General features: G+C 44.3%; 1 protein-coding gene across 1 annotated transcript in view; it reads left to right on the top strand.

The window, feature by feature from the left end:
- LOC133546652 (A disintegrin and metalloproteinase with thrombospondin motifs 18-like) overlaps window positions 1-15,567 on the top strand; it is a 197,534-nt gene that overhangs the window by 8,462 nt on the left and 173,505 nt on the right. The gene's annotated exons all lie outside the window — the stretch shown is intronic.

The raw sequence follows: 15,567 nt of genomic DNA, 5'->3' as shown, positions 1-15,567 counted from the left end.
AGCATCTAAAGCTGATCACTAGTTATCTGATTGTTAACTGGCAGCTGGCACGCTGATCGCTGGCTAGAAGCTAGTGGGCTGATTGCTAACTGGATATTAGCTAAGCGTTGATTACTAGATAGCGGCTAGTATGCTGATTGCTAATTGGCTGTTAGCGCGCTGAAAGCGCGATAGCATCTCGCGCTGATCACTGGATAGCAGCCAGTGCTAATTGCTAGATTTCAACTAGCCTGCTTTGCTTGATTGTAGCTAGTGCGCTGATTGCTAGGTAGAGGCTTGTGTGCTGATGGGCAGCTGGTGCACTAATCGCTACGGAGCAGCTAGTGCACTGAACACTTGCCAGCATCTAACGCTGATCACTAGTTATCTGATTGTTAACTGGCAGCTGGCATGCTGATCGCTGGCTAGAAGCTAGTGGGCTGATTGCTAACTGGATATTAGCTAAGCGTTGATTACTAGATAGCGGCTAGTATGCTGATTGCTAATTGGCTGTTAGCGCGCTGAACGCTTGATAGCATCTAGCGCTGATCACTGGATAGCAGCTAGTGCTAATTGCTAGATTTCAACTAGCATGCTTTGCTTGATTGTAGCTAGTGTGCTGATTGCTAGGTAGAGGCTTGTGTGCTGATTGGCAGCTGGTGCACTAATCGCTACGGAGCAGCTTGTGCGCTGAACGCTTGCCAGCATCTAACATGGATCACTAGTTAGCTGATTGCTAACTGGCAGCTGGCTAGCAGCTAGTGGGCTGATTGCTAACTGGATATTAGCTAAGCGTTGATTACTAGATAGCGGCTAGTGTGCTGATTGCTAACTGGATATTAGCTAAGCGTTGATTACTAGATAGCGGCTAGTATGCTGATTGCTAATTGGCTGTTAGCGCGCTGAAAGCGCGATAGCATCTCGCGCTGATCACTGGATAGCAGCCAGTGCTAATTGCTAGATTTCAACTAGCATGCTTTGCTTGATTGTAGCCAGTGCGCTGATTGCTAGGTAGAGGTTTGTGTGCTGATTGGCAGCTGGCGCACTAATCGCTACGGAGCAGCTAGTGCGCTGAACGCTTGCCAGCATCTAACATGGATCACTAGTTAGCTGATTGCTAACTGGCAGCTGGCACGCTGATCGCTGGCTAGCAGCTAGTGGGCTGATTGCTAACTGGATATTAGCTAAGGGTTGATTACTAGATAGCGGCTAGTGTGCTGATTGCTAACTGGATATTAGCTAAGCGTTGATTACTAGATAGCGGCTAGTATGCTGATTGCTAATTGGCAGCTAGCGCGCTGAACGCTTGATAGCATCTAGCGCTGACCACTGGATAGCAGCTAGTGCTAATTGCTAGATTTCAACTAGCACGCTTTGCTAACTGGCAGCTTACACGCTGATCGTTGGCTGCTGATGACTGGCAGCTAGTGTGCTGATTCTTATATAGCAGCTAGTGCTCTTAGCGCTGTACAGCATTTATCGAAGCACTGATTGCTTGATTGTAGCTAGTGTGCTGATTGCTACGTAGCGGCTTGTGTGCTGATTGGCAGCTGGTGCACTAACCTCTACATAAGAGCTAGTGCGCGGAACGCTCGCCAGCATCTAACACGGATCACTAGTTGTCTAATTTCTAACTGGCAGCTAACATGCTAATCGCTGGCTATTAGCTAGTGGGTTGATTGCTAACTGGATATTATTTAAGTGTTGATTTATAGTTGGCAGCTAGCGTGCTGAATGCTTGGTAGCATCTAGCGCTGATCACTGGATAGTAGCTAGTGCTGATCGCTAGATTGCAACTAGCACACTGATCGCTCGGTAGCAGCCAGTGCTCTGATTGCTAACTGGTGGCTGATTACTAGAAGCTAGTGTGCTGATACTTATATAGCTGTTATTGCGCTGAGTCCTGTATAGCATTTATCGAAGCACTGATTGCTTGATTATTGCTAGTGTGCTAATTGCTAGGTAGCAGCTTGTGTGCTGATTGGCAGCTGGGGGGTGCTATGTTGGTGTTGTTCCAAAGCTACAAGTGGAAAGGGCGATGTCCCACTTTGTCTGTTTATCCAAGTACCACGGTCTATGTTGGTGTTGTTCCAAACTTCGGAGTGGAACGGGCGACGTCCCACTCTGTTCATCCAAGTACCATGGTCTTTGTTGGTGTTTTTCCAGAGCTTTGAATGGAACGGGCGACGTCCCAGTCTGTTTGTTTGTCCAAGTACCACAGTCTATGTTGGTGTTGTTCCTAAGCTCGGACTGGAACGGGCAACGTCCCACTCCGTCTGGTTATCCAAGTACCACGGTCTATGTTGGTGTTGTTCCGGAGCTCGGAGTGGAACGGGCGACGTCTCACTCTGTTTATCCAAGTACCACGGTCTATGTTGGTGTTGTTCCAAACCTCGGAGTGGAACGGGCGACGTCCCACTCTGTTTATCCAAGTACCACGGTCTATGTTGGTGTTGTTCCTAAGCTCAGAGTGGAACGGGCGACGTCCCACTCTGTCTGTTTAACCAAGTACCACGGTCTATGTTGGTGTTGTTCCTAAGCTCTGAGTGGAACGGGCGACGTCCCACTCTGTCTGTTTATCCAAGTACCACGGTCTATGTTGGTGTTGTTCCAGGGCTCGGAGTAAAACGGGCGACGTCCCACTCCGTCTGGTTATCCAAGTACCACGGTCTATGTTGGTGTTGTTCCAGAACTCGGAGTGGAACGGGCGACATCCCACTCTGTCTGTTTATCCAAGTACCACGGTCTATGTTGGTGTTGTTCCTAAGCTCGGAGTGGAACGGGCCACATTCCACTCTGTTTATCCAAGTACCACGGTCTATGTTGGTGTTGTTCCAGAGCTCGGACTGGAACGGGCGACGTCCCACTCCGTCTGGTTATCCAAGTACCACGGTCTATGTTGGTGTTGCTCCTAAGCTCGGAGTGGAACGGGCGACTTCCCCCTCTGTTTATCCAAGTACCACAGTCTATGTTGGTGTTGTTCCAGAGCTCGGAGTGGAACGGGCGACATCCCACTCCGTCTGTTTATCCAAGTACCAAGGTCTATGTTGGTGTTGTTTCTAAACTCGGAGTAGAACGGGCGACGTCCCACTCTGTCTGGTTATCCAAGTACCACGGTCTATGTTGGTGTTGTTCCAGAGCTCGGAGTAGAACGGGCGACGTCCCACTCCGTCTGGTTATCCAAGTACCACGGTCTATGTTGGTGTTGTTCCTAAGCTCGGAGTGGAACGGGCGACTTCCCCCTCTGTTTATCCAAGTACCACAGTCTATGTTGGTGTTGTTCCAGAACTCTGAATGGAACGGGCGACGTCCCCCTCTGTTTGTTTATCCAAGTACCACGGTCTATGTTGGTGTTGTTCCAAAGCTCGGAGTAGAACGGGCGACTTCCCACTCTGTTTATCCAAGAACCATGGTCTATGTTGGTGTTGTGAGTCTGCTAAAGAAAAGACTTCGGCGCTCTCGCCAAGAGTCCTTGGATTAAGTGCAAACGAGGAGAGGAGTCCATTGAGGGGAAGATTAGGGCGGGATTACCAACAATGGCGGGCCGGGAGAAAAGAGGGTGACATCATGAATGGCCAGAGAGAGAAAGTGTTGTGGGAGGATCCTACGACGCTTTTGTCCCGCTCAGACTCTCCCAGGGAGGCCGGGTGGGTCTCCTCCGAGAGAGACGGACTGTTGGTGTCAGAGGGGCCAGCCTCCTCGGACGTGAGCGCGCCAACAGATGGAAGTCTTGTTATTCATGAGGAATTAAGAGCAGGGATTTGCCCCGGCAAAGCCTGGTTAATTGCACAGTTTTTAATTATTTCTCGGGACGTCCTTGAGTGTCAGTCGCCGAGAGAACCACACTAAGAGGTCCTCTCATCTGAACTTGTTGACCCCGGACTGTCGCGGACCTCCACAGTCTCCTTTCTGTTCGTCCATGACTATGTTTCCTAGCAAACAAAACCTACTTAAGGAAATAGGAATTAAAGTATCATTCCGGGTATAAAAGTACTTCAAAAACCTAAGGCAGAGGATTAAGTACAGTAGCCCCCCTCCCCTGCCGCCCAGTGAGTGATCCTGTTGCCCGTGCTTGCCGCATTTGTACCTGTCTTCTTCCCGGACACAACAGCTAAATTGGGTCGCCGGGGCGACTTCATGAGCCGAGCCTTGGACCTGGATCTGCTCCCTGGTGGTCTGCAGGCTGACAGTGATGTAGTGCCCGTTGTTACATGCCAGCTTTAGAGGAGGGTTTGTGTGTCCTTTGTTTCTCATACGAGCTCTTTCCCCGCACAAGACTAATGGCCTTGTGGAGGACTTGAAGTGGCCACTGAAAGTTGTGCAAAGTGATCTCCTACATCAAATGTGACTTAGTAGTACTAAGTCACACTACAATACAACTACTTCAGGCTATATACTACTATATCATGTCGAGCCGATGGGTAAAAGAATTCCCTACAGGGTCACTTACTGGCAGGATCATTCTGTTACGGTTTGCTGATCATTTCTTGTATCGATGTAGGGAACGGCAAGCGGAATGCAAGTAAAACTACAAACCCTGTTTCCGTATGAGTTGGGAAATTGTGTAAGATAAACGAAATACATTCATCCATCCATTTTCTTCCGCTTATCCGAGGTTGGGTCGCCCAGACTTCCCTATCAATAGCCACTTCGTCTAGCTCTTCCCGGCGGATCCCAAGGCGTTCCCAAGCCAGCCGGGACACATAGTCTTCCCAACGTGTCCTGAGTCTTCCCCGTGGACTCCTACCGGGAGGCGTTCGGGTGGCATCCTGACCAGATGCCCGAACCACCTCATCTGGCTCCTCTCCATGTGGAGGAGCAGCGGCTTTACTTTGAGTTCCTCCCGGATGGCAGAGCTTCTCACCCTATCTCTAAGGGAGAGACCCAAACTCATTTCGGCCGCTTGTACCTTTGATCTTATCCTTTCGGTCATGACCCAAAGCTCATGACCATAGGTGAGGATGGGAACGTAGATCGACCGGTAAATTGAGAGCTTTGCCTTCCGGCTCAGCTCCTTCTTCACCGCAACGGATCGGTACAACGTCCGCATTACTGAAGACGCCGCACCGATGCACCAGATGCCCGAACCACCTCATCTGGCTCCTCTCGATGTGGAGGAGCAGCAGCTTTACTTTGAACTCCTCCGGGATGGCAGAGCTTCTCACCCGATCTCTAAGGGAGAGCCCCGCCACTCGGCGGAGGAAACTCATTTCGGCCGCTTGTACCCTGGATCTTATCCTTTCGGTCATAAGCCAAAGCTCATGACCATAGGTGAGGATGGGAACGTAGATCGACCAGTAAATTGAGACAACAGCCCAAGCAGGGAAACCCAGACGTCCCTCTCCCCAGCCACTTCGTCTAGCTCTTCCCGGGGGATCCCGAGGCGTTCCCAGGCCAGCCGGGAGACATAGTCTTCCCAACGTGTCCTGGGTCTTCCCTGTGGACTCCTACCGGTTGGACGTGCCCTAAACACCTCCCTAGGGAGGCGTTCGGGTGGCATCCTGACCAGATGCCCGAACCACCTCATCTGGCTCCTCTCCATGTGAAGGAGCAGCGGCTTTACTTTGAGTTCCTCCCGGATGGCAGAGCTTCTCACCCTATCTCTAAGGGAGAGACCTGGAAACTCATTTCGGCCGCTTGTACCCGTGATCTTATCCTTTCAGTCATGACCCAAAGCTCATGACCATAGGTGAGGATGGGAACGTATATCGACAGGTAAATTGAGAGCTTTGCCTTCCGGCTCAGCTCCTTCTTCACCACAACGGATCGGTACAACTTCCGCATTACTGAAGACGCCGCACCGATCCGCCTGTCGATCTCACGATCCACTCTTCCCTCACTCGTGAACAAGACTCCTAGGTACTTGAACTCCTCCACTTGGGGCAGGGTCTCCTCCCCAACCCGGAGATAGCAGTCCACCCTTTTCCGGGAGAGAACCATGGACTCGGACTTAGAGGTATACAATGATTTGCAAATCCTTCTCAAACCATATTCAGTTGAATGCACTACAAAGATAATATATTTGATGTTCAAATTGATAAACTTAATTAACTTAGAATTTCATGGCTGTAACAAGTGCCAAAGTAGTTGGGAAAGGGCATGTTCACCACTGTGTTACATCACCTTTTCTTTTAACAACACTCAATAAACGTTTGGGAACTGAGGAAACTAATTGTTGAAGCTTTGAAAGTGGAATTCTTTCCCATTCTTGTTTTATGTAGAGCTTCAGTCCTTCAACAGTCCGGGGTCTCCGCTGTCCTATTTTACGCTTCACATATTTTCCATGGGAGACAGGTCTGGACTGCAGGCTGGCCAGGAAAGTACTCGCACTCTTTTTTTACGAAGCCACGCTGTTGTAGCACGTGGCTTGGCATTGTCTTGCTGAAATAAGCAGGGGCGTCCATGATAACGTTGCTTGGATGACAACATATGTTGTTCCAAAACCTGTATGTAGCTTTCAGCATTAATGGTGCCTTCACAGATGTGTGAGTTACCCATGCCTTGGGCACTAATGCACCCCCATACCATCACACATGCTGGCTTTTACACTTTGCGTCGAGAACGAGCCGCTGCTCCTCCACATGGAGAGGAGCCAGATGAAGTGGTTCGGGCATCTGGTCAGGATGCCACCCGAACACCTCCCTAGGGAGGTGTTTCGGGCAAGTCCGACTGGCGGGAGGCCACGGGGAAGACCCAGGACATGTTTGGTAGACTATGTCTCCCGGCTGGCCTGGGAACGTCTCGGGATCCCCGGGAAGAGCCGGACGAAGTTTGTCAACCGATCTAGCTCATATTTTGCACACACATGCCCAGGTTTCGCAGTGATTTGGCAGACGTTACACTGAGTGTATAACAGAATACAACAAGCTGTGTGAGAAATTTCAAGTCAATTCAACTTCTGGGCACTTCACCTGTCATCATTTTCAAAATGGAGGAGGCTGATTTCAATCATTTGAAATCGCATAAAGGGAAGAAAATTGAGAGCTATTCAGTAGGATTTAAGTTCCAAGCTATTGAATATGCTAAAAAGAACAGTAAGCAGCTATGTTTTATTAACATACCGTAGCTGCGTGTGTCAAATATGAGTCATTAAATGACTCCCGCCTCCTGGTGGTAGAGGGCGCTAGTGATCCTTCTTGCGACTACTCGGCTGCAGAAGAAGTGACAACAAGAGCAGTGATATGTGCTGGGAACGGATATGACGCGGGTGTTGCACCACGGACCTTTTAGGATGTAACACAACTACTCTTATGCTGGCTACGTAAACAACCGGGCTGAAATAAAACATGTTCCAGTCATAAATACCCAATAACACTTCATGGTGGGATAAAGAGATCACCCACGGAGCAGAACGGGAGGGGGAGTTGTCCGAGGATAATTCTGTCGTCGCCCGCACTACACGTTTGGAGCCGAGCTAACTGATAGCAGTTTTCTAAACTGGACTTTCAATCGAAGCAGGAGGTAATAAAGGAAGATCTCCATCGAGACAGAGAGACTTTTAAAACCGAAGAAAGATAAGGAAGACTTCTATAAACAAGTTATCGATTCTTTTAATCAGAAAGAGCTGCGCATGGACTTAATTTATAAGTAAAGGTAAGACCATAATAACTTTTTTTTTTTATCAAATGTGCTTTTCATGATGGTATCCTTACATCACACTCAAATTTTTAAGCACAGGCTAAAATTTACCGCATGCTTTTTGGTAAGCGCCGGAGTGAGAGGAGGTTTTAAAATAATTAGCGCCCCGGCGGCAATTCGAGAAAATACTGTATTTTTCCTTTTGAGCTTTGATGAGCGTCAGAGTCGCGTTAGCGTCCGGGAAGCTACGTGCCGTTAGCATGACAGCTGAAGTGTCGCTAACAGGTCGCCGTGTGACCGGCGGAGCGGGTCCGAGAGTCACGCTCCTATTTCCATTTGTATAGACCGCCGAGTGAGGGGGTCCTCGGGGTACAAGCAGGGGGGGAGGGGCTCGTGTCTGCTTTGACGTGGCTTGTTAGCGCGTTTGCTAACATCAACAACAAAGGCTGCATCCCGGCACCCTGCTGTGATCCTTCCCTACTTGTTTGTGGGAGATAGCCTTCAAAACAAACATGGTTCTTGTGATGACGGGACATGACTCATGTGGGCATTCCTTCAAAATCCATAGGGCTTATTAAAGCGTTAGCCCCGCCCACTGACTTTGACAACCGAGTTTGGCAGGTAAAATTACGTATTTTTTAAGTTTTAATGTTTTGTAGTTTTTATATATATATCCATTCATCCATTTTCTACCGCTTATTCCCTTTCGGGGTCGCGGGGGGCGCTGGCGCCTATGTCAGCTACAATCGGGCGGAAGGCGGGGTACACCCTGGACAAGTCGCGACCTCATCGCAGGGCCAACACAGATAGACAACATTCACATTCACACACTAGGGACCATTTAGTGTTGCCAATCAACCTAGGTGTGGGAAAAAATCACAAGACTACTTTATCTCTACAGAACTGTTTCATGAGGGGTTCCCTCAATCATCAGGAGATTTATATAGGGCACAGAGTGGGTGGGTACAGGCAGGCATAGGGGCGTGGTGATTGGCTCATGTGTTACCTAGGAGGTGTTTCCGTCTGTGGCGGCATGTTTAAATGATTTCCCTGCGCTTGTTGAGGGATGTCAGGTCTGGATGATATATAATAAACAGTTTCTCTTTCAAGCATATTTATATATCATCCAGAACTGTTCTGTAGAGATGAAGTAGCCTTGTGATTTTTCCCACACCTACATATTGCGCTCTACCACGGTATTGAGCACTATTCTCTGGATAATCCAATCAAGACATATATATATATATATATATATATATATATATATATATATATATGTATGTATGTATGAATGAATGACCTCAAGTACCTGAGAGGTACGTGACATAAAAGGCTCATGTGTTACCTAGGAGGTGTTTCCGTCTGTGGCGGCATGTTGAAATGATTTCACTGTGCTTGTTGAGGGATGACAGGTCTGGATTATATATAATAAACAGTTTCTCTTTTAGGCATATTTATATATCATCCAGAACTCTTCTGTAGAGATTAAGTAGTCTTGTGATTTTTCCCACACCGACATATTGCGCTCTACCACGGTATCGAGCACTATTCTCTTGATAATCCAATCAAGACATATATATATATATATATATATATATATATATATATATATATATATATGTATGTATGTATGAATGAGCTCAGGTACCTGAGAGGTACGTGACATAAAAGGCTCATGAGTTACCTAGGAGGTGTTTCCGTCTGTGGCGGCATGTTGAAATGATTTCACTGCGCTTGTTGAGGGATGACAGGTCTGGATGATATATAATAAACAGTTTCTCTTTCAAGCATATTTATAGATCATCCAGAACTGTTCTGTAGAGATGTAGTCTTGTGATTTTTTCCAGACCTACATATTGCGCTCTACCACGGTATCGAGCACTATTCTCTTGATAATCCAATCAAGACACATATATATATATATATATATATATATGTATGACCTCAGGTACCTGAGAGGTATGTGACATAAAAGGCTCATGTGTTACCTAGGAGGTGTTTCTGTCTGTGGCGGCATGTTTAAATGATTTCCCTGCGCTTGTTGAGGGATGACAGGTCTGGATGATATATAATAAACAGTTTCTCTTTCAAGCATATTTATATATCATCCAGAACTGTTCTGTAGAGATGAAGTAGCCTTGTGATTTTTCCCACACCTACATATTGCGCTCTACCACGGTATTGAGCACTATTCTCTGGATAATCCAATCAAGACATATATATATATATATATATATATATATATATATATATATATATGTATGTATGAATGAATGACCTCAAGTACCTGAGAGGTACGTGACATAAAAGGCTCATGTGTTACCTAGGAGGTGTTTCCGTCTGTGGCGGCATGTTGAAATGATTTCACTGTGCTTGTTGAGGGATGACAGGTCTGGATTATATATAATAAACAGTTTCTCTTTTAGGCATATTTATATATCATCCAGAACTCTTCTGTAGAGATTAAGTAGTCTTGTGATTTTTCCCACACCGACATATTGCGCTCTACCACGGTATCGAGCACTATTCTCTTGATAATCCAATCAAGACATATATATATATATATATATATATATATATATATATATATATATATATATGTATGTATGAATGAGCTCAGGTACCTGAGAGGTACGTGACATAAAAGGCTCATGAGTTACCTAGGAGGTGTTTCCGTCTGTGGCGGCATGTTGAAATGATTTCACTGCGCTTGTTGAGGGATGACAGGTCTGGATGATATATAATAAACAGTTTCTCTTTCAAGCATATTTATAGATCATCCAGAACTGTTCTGTAGAGATGTAGTCTTGTGATTTTTTCCAGACCTACATATTGCGCTCTACCACGGTATCGAGCACTATTCTCTTGATAATCCAATCAAGACACATATATATATATATATATATATATATATGTATGACCTCAGGTACCTGAGAGGTATGTGACATAAAAGGCTCATGTGTTACCTAGGAGGTGTTTCCGTCTGTGGCGGCATGTTGAAATGATTTCCCTGCGCTTGTTGAGGGATGACAGGTCTGGGTGATATATAATAAACAGTTTCTATTTTAAGCATATTTATATATCATCCAGAACTGTTCGGTAGAGATGAAGTAGCCTTGTGATTTTTCCCACACCGACATATTGCGCTCTACCACGGTATTGAGCACTATTCTCTTGATAATCCAATCAAGACATATATATATATATATATTTATACATGTATGTATGACCTCAGGTACCTGAGAGGTATGTGACATAAAAGGCTCATGTGTTACCTAGGAGGTGTTTCCGTCTGTGGCGGCAAGTTGAAATGATTTCCCTGCGCTTGTTGAGGGATGACAGGTCTGGGTGATATATAATAAACAGTTTCTATTTTAAGCATATTTATATATCATCCAGAACTGTTCGGTAGAGATGAAGTAGCCTTGTGATTTTTCCCACACCGACATATTGCGCTCTACCACGGTATTGAGCACTATTCTCTTGATAATCCAATCAAGACACATATATATATATATGTATATATATATTTATATATATATATATGTATGTATGTATGAATGAATGACCTCAGGTACCTGAGAGGTACGTGACATAAAAGGCTCATGAGTTACCTAGGAGGTGTTTCCGTCTGTGGCGGCATGTTGAAATGATTTCACTGCGCTTGTTGAGGGATGACAGGTCTGGATGATATATAATAAACAGTTTCTCTTTCAAGCATATTTATAGATCATCCAGAACTGTTCTGTAGAGATGTAGTCTTGTGATTTTTTCCAGACCTACATCTTGCGCTCTACCACGGTATCGAGCACTATTCTCTTGATAATCCAATCAAGACACACATATATATATATATATATATATATATATATATATATATATATATATATATATATATATATATATATATATATGTATGACCTCAGGTACCTGAGAGGTATGTGACATAAAAGGCTCATGTGTTACCTAGGAGGTGTTTCCGTCTGTGGCGGCATGTTGAAATGATTTCCCTGCGCTTGTTGAGGGATGACAGGTCTGGGTGATATATAATAAACAGTTTCTATTTTAAGCATATTTATATATCATCCAGAACTGTTCGGTAGAGATGAAGTAGCCTTGTGATTTTTCCCACACCGACATATTGCGCTCTACCACGGTATTGAGCACTATTCTCTTGATAATCCAATCAAGACATATATATATATATATATATATATATATATATATATATATATATTTATTTATATATGTATGTATGACCTCAGGTACCTGAGAGGCATGTGACATAAAAGGCTCATGTGTTACCTAGGAGGTGTTTCCGTCTGTGGCGGCATGTTGAAATGATTTCCCTGCGCTTGTTGAGGGATGACAGGTCTGGGTGATATATAATAAACAGTTTCTATTTTAAGCATATTTATATATCATCCAGAACTGTTCGGTAGAGATGAAGTAGCCTTGTGATTTTTCCCACACCGACATATTGCGCTCTACCACGGTATTGACCACTATTCTCTTGATAATCCAATCAAGACATATATATATATATATATATTTATATATGTATGTATGACCTCAGGTACCTGAGAGGTATGTGACATAAAAGGCTCATGTGTTACCTAGGAGGTGTTTCCGTCTGTGGCGGCATGTTGAAATGATTTCACTGCGCTTGTTGAGGGATGACAGGTCTGGATGATATATAATAAACAGTTTCTATTTTAAGCATATTTATATATCATCCAGAACTGTTCGGTAGAGATGAAGTAGCCTTGTGATTTTTCCCACACCGACATATTGCGCTCTACCACGGTATTGAGCACTATTCTCTTGATAATCCAATCAAGACATATATATATATATATATATATATATATATATATATATATATATATATATATATATATGTATGACCTCAGGTACCTGAGAGGTACGTGACATAAAAGGCTCATGTGTTACCTAGGAGGTGTTTCCGTCTGTGGCGGCATGTTGAAATGATTTCCCTGCGCTTGTTGAGGGATGACAGGTCTGGGTGATGTATAATAAACAGTTTCTATTTTAAGCATATTTATATATCATCCAGAACTGTTCGGTAGAGATGAAGTAGCCTTGTGATTTTTCCCACACCGACATATTGCGCTCTACCACGGTATTGAGCACTATTCTCTTGATAATCCAATCAAGACACATATATATATATATATATATATATGTATGTATGTATGACCTCAGGTACCTGAGAGGTATGTGACATAAAATGAATAGTGTTCTTGCAGGGACACATGCACAGGTTGTCTTTTATAAAACCGTTGACCTCTGCTGCCTGAAACATTTATCTGACATATTCACAACATCAACAGAATTTCCAAGCTTCCACGTGTGAGTCATTTGGAGAGTTCCACTATGAGCGCGGGTCTGGAAGCGTAACCGCCGCTAATAATGATAATGCTGCTCTACTCTCCTTGTCTGCATCTAAAAATACCCGCCACCTTTCCTTTGCCCGCCCCCCCCCCGCGGTCATGTGACGGGGCTGCTGGCGTGCAGATGTGTTGTGGGCGGCAGTAATCACCGCTTTGAGGCTTCTGGCCACTCGGCACTGCTCTTCAAGAGCGTGTAAGCACTTAGTCACTGGTGTGCTGCAACGTGCGGGCAGAAAGAGGCAGAGGCGGCACTCGCTCGCATGGGAAAAAACTTTTCGATGCTGTGAAGCTAACATGCTAACGCCAACAAGGCCAGAAAAAAAACCCCCAAAACTCTTTTTTGTTGAACCCCAGAGCCTAGACCAGGAACTTCTCAATTTATACTGTGTGTGTGTGTGTGTGTGTGTGTGTGTGTGTGTGTGTGTGTGTGCGTGCGTGCGTGCGAGTACGTATGTATGTATATTTCTGTATGTGTAGAAATGTATGTGTGTTTGTATATACTGTATGTATATGTATCTATATATGTATGTATATATGTATGCATGTATATATGTGTGTGTATATATATGTATATAGATAGACAGATCAATCAATCAATCAATGTTTATTTATATAGCCCCAAATCACAAATGTCTCAAAGGACTGCACAAATCATTACGACTACAACATCCTCGGAAGAACCCACAAAAGGGCAAGGAAAACTCACACCCAGTGGGCAGGGAGAATTCACATTCAGTGGGACGCCAGTGACAATGCTGACTATGAGAAACCTTGGAGAGGACCTCAGATGTGGCAACCCCCCCCCCTCTAGGGGACCGAAAGCAATGGATGTCGAGCGGGTCTAACATGATACTGTGAAAGTTCAATCCATAGTGGCTCCAAGACAGCAGTGAGAGTCCCGTCCACAGGAAACCATCTCAAGCGGATCAGCAGCGTAGAGATGTCCCCAACCGATACAGGCGAGCGGTCCATCCTGGGTCCCGACGAGCGGTCCATCCTGGGTCTCGACTCTGGACAGTCAGTACTTCATCCATGGTCATCGGACCGGACCCCCTCCACAAGGGAGGGGGGGGACATAGGAGAAAGAAAAGAAGCGGCAGATCAACTGGTCTAAAAAGGAGGTCTATTTAAAGGCTAGAGTATACAGATGAGTTTTAAGATGAGACTTAAATGCTTCTACTGAGGTAGCATCTCGAACTGTTACCGGGAGGGCATTCCAGAGTACTGGAGCCCGAACGGAAAACGCTCTATAGCCCGCAGACAGATATATATAAATGGATAGTACTTTAATGATTCCTTCAGGAAAATATGTATAAATGTATGCATGTGTATATATGAAGAGTTCATATGCAAAAGCAGATAAATCCATTTTGACCGATTCTGTATATTAACGATTTTCTGCCTGCCGGTGTTGTCGGTACATGCACAAGCGTGCAATGGTTTATTTAATATCAACATAAGCAAGTCATGAAAGCCTAAACTTTTAAGAATGTAATGAATGGCTTTCAAGTAAGAGTGTTTGATGCGGTTTTACGTCAAAAGCAGATATATCCAAATTATGATATGTCGCAAAAACAGATATCTCCAAAATCGTTTTCTTTGCGGTCGTTATTTCGCATAATATTCAAGATAAAGATAGAAGGAAAAACAGAACGTTAAATTTACCGAAAGCCACATTTCAACGTAACAACTGTTCACATTTATTTACTTCATTATTTAACAGTTTCGATCCCTTGTTTTTTCGTACTTGCTAACCGGACATGCTTTTTTTGGAACTGTGACCTCACATATTTACCTTGTGCTTTTCAGCACAAAATGAAAAAACAAAAAAAAACAGTGTTGCAATTAAGACAATGTTTTATTAATAAAACAACCACAAATGCTCAACCTGGTTTGCCTCTCAAAAACACTCCTGTGCAGATAACAGCTGACTCATCATCGCTATCGACATTAGCTCCATGCTCGACAACATCGTTTAACGCAGCGGTGTAAAACTCACGGACACGCGTGCTAGCGCCAACATCAAATAATAACTTCAAAACGTCAGTTTTTTTCGCTGGCTTAACAGTTTTGTTCACAGGAGAAGCTTCCAAGTGATTCATGCGTGGATAACAACACTGAGTGAGTCCGAGCGCGCCGCTATTTTGTTTGTCACGTGATCCCGTACTGCAGCGCTGGTTGGGCAAACGGATATATCGGCTTTTGTGGTAGATGATCCATGGCGCTTATCGGCCTTTGCAATAAATCGCTGAACTAAATGACGTTAAAAGCGGCAAACAAATTGATTTTGGTATACCACAATAGAAGTGGCGGACTATATATTGCCGAGGCTGGGCTAAACTTTATCAAAATGGCGTTTATCGGTTTTTGCGTATGAACTCTTCATATATACAGTATATATATATATTTCTGTATATATATATTTCTGTATATATATATACATATATATATATATGTGTGTGTGTGTGTATATGTATGTATTTGTATATATGTATGTATGTGTATGTATAAAATGTATGTTTATGTAAGTGTATATTCGTATTCATGTGTATATACAGTTCATATGTAAATATGTATGTATTTGTATATATGTATT

This window comes from Nerophis ophidion, linkage group LG02, assembly GCF_033978795.1.
Source record: "Nerophis ophidion isolate RoL-2023_Sa linkage group LG02, RoL_Noph_v1.0, whole genome shotgun sequence".
NCBI classification, from domain to species: domain Eukaryota; kingdom Metazoa; phylum Chordata; class Actinopteri; order Syngnathiformes; family Syngnathidae; genus Nerophis; species Nerophis ophidion.
The sequence above is the reverse complement of the archived record's forward strand: the minus strand, read 5'-3'. Positions and strand labels throughout refer to the sequence as shown.